This window comes from Drosophila mauritiana, unplaced genomic scaffold (genome assembly GCF_004382145.1).
Source record: "Drosophila mauritiana strain mau12 unplaced genomic scaffold, ASM438214v1 U_249, whole genome shotgun sequence".
Taxonomy (NCBI): Eukaryota; Metazoa; Arthropoda; class Insecta; order Diptera; family Drosophilidae; genus Drosophila; species Drosophila mauritiana.
In genome coordinates this window covers 13,116-22,394 of record NW_022881384.1, presented here as the reverse complement: position 1 = coordinate 22,394, position 9,279 = coordinate 13,116, and the positions used below count along the sequence as shown (strand labels likewise).

The window sequence follows — 9,279 nt, the reverse complement described above, 5'->3', positions numbered from 1 at the left end:
ACATTTGCCATATAGAAAGTGACTTGGTGCTGAACTGTTTTCTTTTCGCTCGCCGCTACTAAGAAAATCCTTGTTAGTTTCTTTTCCTCCCCTAATTAATATGCTTAAATTCAGGGGGTAGTCCCATATGAGTTGAGGTTGTATATATAACTATATTTTGCCATAAATTCTTTATATATAAATGATAAAACAATCAATTAAATTCGTTATAAATAGTTCCAATAGCTCTTGTAAGCAAAGTTATTTTTTATCCATTTAACGAACCAACGAAGAATAATAACAAGATTTTTCTTTTTCCGAATCATTAATAAGAGACAATTCTAGATGAAAAATATTTCAATTTTTTATGCTAGACATTTTTCAGTATTATTTGATTGAAAAAGAAAATATTTCTCTTCGTTTTTCACATTCAAATGTGAGATAATGTTTTTCATTTCTTTTTTAATATTATGAATAAAATCATTATTTAATCCAATAATATACCATATGCTTATAAAAAATTTATAAACAAATTAATTAGCATAGTCTTACAACCCTCAACCATATGTAGTCCAAGCAGCACTATAAAATTAATTAAAGTACATAACAGCATGGACTGCGATATGCGTTCAAAATGTCGATGTTCATGTGTCCTGCAGTTCACACGATGACGCACAGTTTGCTGCGTTCTTCATCGACCCATGAGCCGAGTGATCCACCGCTTAGAGTTTTATAATTCATTTTTATATAATATCAATATTGTTTTTATTGAAAGAAATTAAAAATACACCATTTTACTGGCATATATCAATTCCTTCAATAAATTTATTTTTATACCTAAAAATAAATGTTGCGATATGTCTTAGTTTCATATAAGCATTATGTATCATAATAATCTGGTTATGGTTTGCTATGGTTAGACTATTCTCAAGCATCTGTTCTGGAATTGCTGGATCTTTCTTCTGTGTGAAGCACTTGTGGTGCCCCACAGCTGGATTCCATAAGTCCATATTGGCTTGAGAATAGTCTTGTAGACAAGCAGCTTCGTTTTGTCCCTCAGCTTGGAACTTTTCCCAACAAGCCAGTGGAGTTGCTTAAGGCGTATGTTGGCCTGGGTACGCTTCCTATCAATGTGAGGGCCCCATGTCAGCCTTCTATCCAGTGTAAGCCCTAGGTATTTGGAGGTGCTGGTAGTAGGGATCGTGTCGCCGTCAAGAGTGACCGGAGGGCATTCTCCTCTGCGCAGGGAAAATGTTGTATGGGAGGATTTTTCGGCGTTGACCGCAATATTCCATCGTTTTAGCCATGGATTCAGAGCATCCAGTTGCCTCTGGATGATGGCTGAAGCTCCATCTGGATTAGTAGCGGTGGCGAGGAACGCGGTGTCGCCGGCATAGGTGGCTATTGTGAGGTGACGGGAGGGTATTATAGGAAGGTCTGCTGTGAAGAGGGTGTAGAGGATGGGACCAAGGACGCTGCCTTGAGGTACTCCGGCTCTTATGGGCCTTGGCGTGCTGGATGAGGATCCGCAACGCACTTGGAATTCTCTTCCTTCGGTGTAAGATTTGAGTAGAGCGTAGTGGGAACTGGGAAGGTGGGACTTAAGTTTGTGGAGGAGACCGGAATGCCACACTCTGTCAAACGCCTGCTTGACATCGAGGAAGACGGCCGAACAGTATCTTTTCTTCTCGAATGCATCGAGGATTCTTGATACGAGCCGGTGGCATTGTTCGGGTGTTCCATGAGATCGCCTTAATCCAAACTGGTGATCCGGGATCAAACCAGCCTCGTCCAGTACTGGCAACACTCTGCGCAGAAATACTCTTTCGAGTATTTTGGAGAGTATTGCCAGCAAACTAATCGGTCTATATGAGGCAAGATTGGCTCCAGGTTTTCCGGGTTTAAGGATGAGGATGACTTCTGCACGTTTCCATGATCTCGGGAAGTACCCTAGTGAGAAGCAGCTGTTGAAGATGTTAGCCAACATCTGGGAGCAAGGAGAAGGCATAATTTTGAGGGAAGTGGCGTCGATACGATCCAGTCCGGGGGATTTGCAGGCCTTTAGGGAGGCGATCTCCTGCGCAACCTCTTCAGGGGTGACGGGCTCTATCGGCAAGCTGGGTGGAGATGGACTCTCAAGGAACCTGGTGGTGGCAGCACGCTCTTCACCAGTGCATCTGTTGAATGGGGTGAATGCGTTCTGGAGGTGATCTGCGAATGCTTCTGCTCTTTCGTCATCGGAACGGCACCAAGAGCCATCCGCTTTGCGCACTGGCGACGCCTTTTTTGCAGGCCTCCTGATGTGGCGCGTGACATGCCACAGATTGTGTTGCGGGTCACCAGGTTCCAGCTCTTCAAGGAATCGATTGAATGAGTCCTGCCGTAGTGTGCAAAGCTTGACCTTAAGCTCCTTGCTGGCTCTGTTGAGTGCCGCTTTATCCCTTGGGTTGCGCGAGGAGAACCAAATACGTCTGAGGCGCCTCTTCTCCGCCACGAAGGCCGCAATCTCTGGAGACCAAAGGTGGAGATCTCGCTCAGGTGTTCTCGGGGAGTTGGAGGAGGAGGGTTGGCGAACTTAGCCGCATTGTGCATCTCCTCAGTGAGTGTATTAATCGCCGCATCAATGTCTCTTGGGGAGGAAAGAGGAGGATCCAGGTCCAGGGAGGATAGCATCCAGAAGGTAAATTTGGAGGAGTCGGTATGCTGGGCAGGTCTTTTTTTAGGACGGGGATATTGAGGAGCATTCTTATTGCATTGTGGTCGGATAGCAGCTTGTTGTATGTGGTGCATGAGAGTCTGGCTTGTCCTATGCCTTTGGAGATGGCAAAATAAAAGAGGTCGGGAGACAAGGCAGGGTTAGTAGGCCAGTGGGTTGGCTCACCAGTGGAGTGGCAATTCAGTCTTCTGCTCTGCACGAACTTGTGGAGCGTTCTGCCTTTGGGGTTGATGGAGCGGGACCCCCACCAAGAGTGTTTGGCGTTAAAGTCACCGGCTGCTATGAAGCGAGGACCAAAGGACTCGAAAAGCTCTTGTAAGCGAATCTCGGTGACTGAGTGTCTGGGGGGGAAGTAGACCGCTCCAAAGGTGATGCCCCCTGAAGGCTGGAGATTCGAGCCAGGGCACACTCGGCCCATTCCTCCTGGAACGCAGGTAGCTCCGTGTACTGGATACCACTCCTGATGAGCATGGCTGCTCCTCCGCGCGCTCTGCCAGATGGATGGTTGGCGAGTAAGACATCATAGCCGCTGATGTTGTAGTGGGATCGTGGACAAAAATGGGTTTCGGATACAAGGAGTATGTCAATCGCTTCCGTTTTTATAAGGTGTTCTACCTCGGCTCTGCTCCTCTGCAGGCCGTTAGCATTCCAAATGACTATGTTGCTTATTTCCATGATTTGGCATTGAGGATGGAAGCAATAAGCTGCGTCATTTGGGTGAACATTTTTTCCATCATACTTTCAACCATTCCTTGAAAACGGGCAAAGATTTGTTCCAAGTTATTGGATTGCGGAGCTTCAGGTGGGGTTTGGCGGTTTTGGTTGGGATCGGATTGCTGTGGTGCATGAGTAGCCTTGAGCGCGTCTTTATAGCTCATGTTGGAGATGTTTGGGATCTGGATGGTGCTGGGCTTGCTGGTGGGTGTGGCCGGTCTGGGTTTAGGGGCTTGCTGTGCCTTGGCCTTCTTGTAGGCAGGGCATCCTCTGTATGAAGCGGGGTGGTCAGCTTGGCAGTGAAGGCAGCATGCCTTCTCATCCTCCTTCTTAGTGCAAGTCCTGGAGTCGTGTTGGCCACCACATTTCACGCATCGGTGCTCGAGGAAGCAGTAGCGCTGGGTATGTCCAAACCCTTGGCATCTAAAGCACTGAGGCACGTCGTTGAATTTACGGGGAGGCTCGATGGTGACGACCGACCTGCACAGTCTCCTGATTTGGTAGACCTCCTTGTTGTTACTGGCGGGTTCAATGTTGGCGAAAAATATCCCGAGTGGCTCCTTGGTTTTCCTACCAATAGGATTATGCAGGTCTCTGACCTTATGCCCTAGTCTTTCAAGTTCCTCTTGAATCTCGTCACGATCGGCGGTGTGGTGTAATCCCTTGATTACGACTCTGTAGGCCCTCTCATCTTTGGGCTGGAACGTGCGATGCCTTTTGTTCTGGGAAACCAGGTGCCTACGAAGCTCGGAGTAAGACTCCTTGTCAGGCATCATTAAACGCACGTTGTTGCGTTCCGATTTGTATGTGAAGTCTTTGCTGGGACCCACGAGAGTCGTAATCATCTTGATCAGAGCAGAAATGTTGGTCACGTCCGGGATGAAGATCGGGGGTGGCTTGAAAGTCCTCGGGGTAGGCTTGGGTTTGTCCGGGGTTTTGTTGGCAGCGGGTACAGGTTCTTCGTCTGAGGCGGCTTGGTCGTCGTCGTCATTGTCTTCCTCATCGCTCGAGAGGATGGCAAACTGGTTGTTTGCTAACCTACGACGCGAGGCTGCGCTGGTGCTGGGCGTGACGTCAAGTTCCTCCATTTGGGGCTTGCGCGCAGGCTTGCGCTTGACCTCACCGGGCTCAGAATGCGAGGTGCTTGTATTATAACAAATGTTTATTAACGATAAGGATATTATACAATAATGATCCTTCCGCAGGTTCACCTACGGAATCCTTGTTACGACTTTTACTTCCTCTAAATAATCAAGTTCGGTCAACTTTTGCGAAACAACCGTAACACGCAAGGCGTCACAGTGATCACGTCCGGAGACCTCACTAAATAATTCAATCGGTAGTAGCGACGGGCGGTGTGTACAAAGGGCAGGGACGTAATCAATGCGAGTTAATGACTCACACTTACTGGGAATTCCAAGTTCATGTGAACAGTTTCAGTTCACAATCCCAAGCATGAAAGTGGTTCAGCGGTTTACCCGGACCTCTCGGTCTAGGAAATACACGTTGATACTTTCATTGTAGCGCGCGTGCAGCCCAGGACATCTGAGGGCATCACAGACCTGTTATTGCTCAATCTCATTATTGCTAGACGCAATTTGTCCATTTAAGAAGCTAGTGTCCTTATAATGGGACAAACCAACAGGTACGGCTCCACTTACATAAACACATTCAAACACAATAAACATTTTACTGCCACCATGAATGAAGGCTACATAAGCTTCAGCACCCTAATCCTGAAGATATCTATTTAATATATTTGAGTCTCGTTCGTTATCGGAATTAACCAGACAAATCACTCCACGAACTAAGAACGGCCATGCACCACCACCCATAGATTCGAGAAAGAGCTATCAATCTGTCTTACACACTTATGTTCGGACCTGGTAAGTTTTCCCGTGTTGAGTCAAATTAAGCCGCAGGCTCCACTCCTGGTGGTGCCCTTCCGTCAATTCCTTTAAGTTTCAGCTTTGCAACCATAATTCCCCCGGAGCCCAAAAGCTTTGGTTTCCCGGGAAGCGACTGAGAGAGCCATAAAAGTAGCTACACCCAATTGCTAGCTGGCATCGTTTATGGTTAGAACTAGGGCGGTATCTGATCGCCTTCGAACCTCTAACTTTCGTTCTTGATTAATGAAAACATCTTTGGCAAATGCTTTCGCTTAAGTTAGTCTTACGACGGTCCAAGAATTTCACCTCTCGCGTCGTAATACTAATGCCCCCAAACTGCTTCTATTAATCATTACCTCTTGATCTGAAAACCAATGAAAGCAGAACAGAGGTCTTATTTCATTATCCCATGCACAGAATATTCGGGCATTTGAAGCCTGCTTTAAGCACTCTAATTTGTTCAAAGTAATAGTACCGGCCCACAATAACACTCGTTTAAGAGCACTAGTGCAGGTTTTTAAATAGGAGGAACATATGAAAAAATACAAGTATTTAATCACATATAAGAACTCCACCGGTAATACGCTTACATACATAAAGGTATAGTACTAACCACAATTGTAAGTTGTACTACCCGTATGAAGCACAAGTTCAACTACGAACGTTTTAACCGCAACAACTTTAATATACGCTATTGGAGCTGGAATTACCGCGGCTGCTGGCACCAGACTTGCCCTCCAATTGGTCCTTGTTAAAGGATTTAAAGTGTACTCATTCCAATTACAGGGCCTCGGATATGAGACCTGTATTGTTATTTTTCGTCACTACCTCCCCGAGCTGGGAGTGGGTAATTTACGCGCCTGCTGCCTTCCTTAGATGTGGTAGCCGTTTCTCAGGCTCCCTCTCCGGAATCGAACCCTGATTCCCCGTTACCCGTTGCAACCATGGTAGTCCTAGATACTACCATCAAAAGTTGATAGGGCAGACATTTGAAAGATCTGTCGTCGGTACAAGACCATACGATCTGCATGTTATCTAGAGTTCAACCAATATAACGATCTTGCGATCGCTTGGTTTTAGCCTAGTAAAAGCACATGTCCCATAAGGTTCATGTTTTAATTGTATGTATTAGCTCTAGAATTACCACAGTTATCCAAGTATCTGTTAACGATCTAAGGAACCATAACTGATATAATGAGCCTTTTGCGGTTTCACTTTTAATTCGTGTGTACTTAGACATGCATGGCTTAATCTTTGAGACAAGCATATAACTACTGGCAGGATCAACCAGAATAATGTTTTTCCTTCATATTTCATTCATATATTTTGAATCGAAATAAGCAATATAATAGATATATAGATTTTTCACTTTATATAATTCCATGATTTTTATTATATTGAATAAAATTCAATATTTCGCCTTTGGGTAAAATTTTAAATATATATTTATAAGTAAAAAATCCATTCGATTACGGTTATTTTTATATAGCATTCGTAATCCATATTTTCATTTTTAATTTATACTTGTTTTACCAATATAACAAGAATTTCATATAATTATTGTAATATATATGTTTCTATAATTTTATCTTTTTATACATACATATTTCGTTATAAAATATCATGTTATTTCCAACATACATAATTATTGTATCCACACATGTACAATTTTTGTTTAACCAATATAAATATTAAGTTAAATCATTTGCATTTTGAAGATACATTTAAAATTTATCTCTTTTCATATATATCTCTGGTAATATATAACATAAAACCAAGCGCATATGATAATATTTCCACATTTAATATATAATTTTATATTTCTTTCATAAGAATCCATATTTGTATTATGCCGTAACGATATAATAATCCAACTATACGGCAGGTAATAAATTAATATTTGCCTGCCTCCAAAAATTAACGATAATATATGGAAACGATTTGTTATTCTATATATAATAGAAACTTGACTTTTGTTTCAACGATATTATCTAAAAAGCGAACTGAGAAACAAATTTGTACGGATAATAATATACTTTATTGTATGTAACCAATATAAACATAATCCGAAAAAAATATTTCGAATAATGCGGGAGGTCGGCAACCACTGCCTACCTATAGTAGTTTTTGAACCCTCTGTCGTAATTCCGGTCGTTTACACTACTATACCCTCTCACTATAATGGCTTTTCTCTATAATACTAAGAGAATGTGGGAATATTTCAGCATTTTTTCCCCTATACATATAATAATTAATCATTTTCATATTTATATTATTTAATTTACTCATATAATTGCCAAAATCATATGAATACATAAGTTTTGAACAATATGAGAGGTCTGCAACCACTGCCTACCTATAGTAGTTTTTGAACCCTCTGTCGTAATTCCGGTCGTTTACACTACTATACCCTCTCACTATAATGGCTTTTCTCTATAATACTAAGAGAATGTGGGATATTTTCAGCATTTTTTCCCTTATACATATAATAATTAATCATTTTCATATGTATATTATTTAATTTACTCATATTATTGCCAAAATCATATGAATACATAAGTTTTGAACAATATGAGAGGTCGGCAACCACTGCCTACCTATAGTAGTTTTTGAACCCTCTGTCGTAATTCCGGTCGTTTACACTACTATACCCTCTCACTATAATGGCTTTTCTCTATAATACTAAGAGAATGTGGGATATTTTCAGCATTTTTTCCCTTATACATATAATAATTAATCATTTTCATATGTATATTATTTAATTTACTCATATTATTGCCAAAATCATATGAATACATTTTTGAACAATATGAGAGGTCGGCAACCACTGCCTACCTATAGTAGTTTTTGAACCCTCTGTCGTAATTCCGGTCGTTTACACTACTATACCCTCTCACTATAATGGCTTTTCTCTATAATACTAAGAGAATGTGGGATATTTTCACCATTTTTTCCTTATACATATAATAATTAATCATTTTCATATGTATATTATTTAATTTACTCATATTATTGCCAAAATCATATGAATACATAAGTTTTGAACAATATGAGAGGTCGGCAACCACTGCCTACCTATAGTAGTTTTTGAACCCTCTGTCGTAATTCCGGTCGTTTACACTACTATACCCTCTCACTATAATGGCTTTTCTCTATAATACTAAGAGAATGTGGGAAATTTTCAGCATTTTTTCCCTATACATATAATAATTAATCATTTTCATATGTATATTATTTAATTTACTCATATAATTGCCAAAATCATATGATTACATAAGTTTTGAACAATATGAGAGGTCGGCAACCACTGCCTACCTATAGTAGTTTTTGAACCCTCTGTCGTAATTCCGGTCGTTTACACTACTATTCCCTCTCACTATAATGGCTTTTCTCTATAATACTAAGAGAATGTGGGATATTTTCAGCATTTTTTCCCTTATACATATAATAATTAATCATTTTCATATGTATATTATTTAATTTACTCATATAATTGCCAAAATCATATGAATACATAAGTTTTGAACAATATGAGAGGTCGGCAACCACTGCCTACCTATAGTAGTTTTTGAACCCTCTGTCGTAATTCCGGTCGTTTACACTACTATACCCTCTCACTATAATGGCTTTTCTCTATAATACTAAGAGAATGTGGGATATTTTCAGCATTTTTTCCCTTATACATATAATAATTAATCATTTTCATATGTATATTATTTAATTTACTCATATTATTGCCAAAATCATATGAATACATAAGTTTTGAACAATATGAGAGGTCGGCAACCACTGCCTACCTATAGTAGTTTTTGAACCCTCTGTCGTAATTCCGGTCGTTTACACTACTATACCCTCTCACTATAATGGCTTTTCTCTATAATACTAAGAGAATGTGGGAATATTTCAGCACTTTTTCCCCTATACATATAATAATTAATCATTTTCATATGTATATTATTTAATTTACTCATATAATTGTTA

General features: G+C 40.8%; 2 non-coding genes across 2 annotated transcripts; both read right to left on the bottom strand.

Annotated features, from left to right (window-relative positions):
* Positions 1 to 530: 530 nt before the first annotated feature.
* Positions 531 to 709, bottom strand: LOC117149579. Its single transcript, XR_004460390.1, has one exon. It is a non-coding gene; the product is annotated as a 5.8S ribosomal RNA (ribosomal RNA).
* A 3,888-nt stretch (positions 710 to 4,597) lies between these two features.
* On the bottom strand, positions 4,598 to 6,592 carry LOC117149580. Its single transcript, XR_004460391.1, has one exon. It is a non-coding gene; the product is annotated as a small subunit ribosomal RNA (ribosomal RNA).
* Positions 6,593 to 9,279: the final 2,687 nt, after the last annotated feature.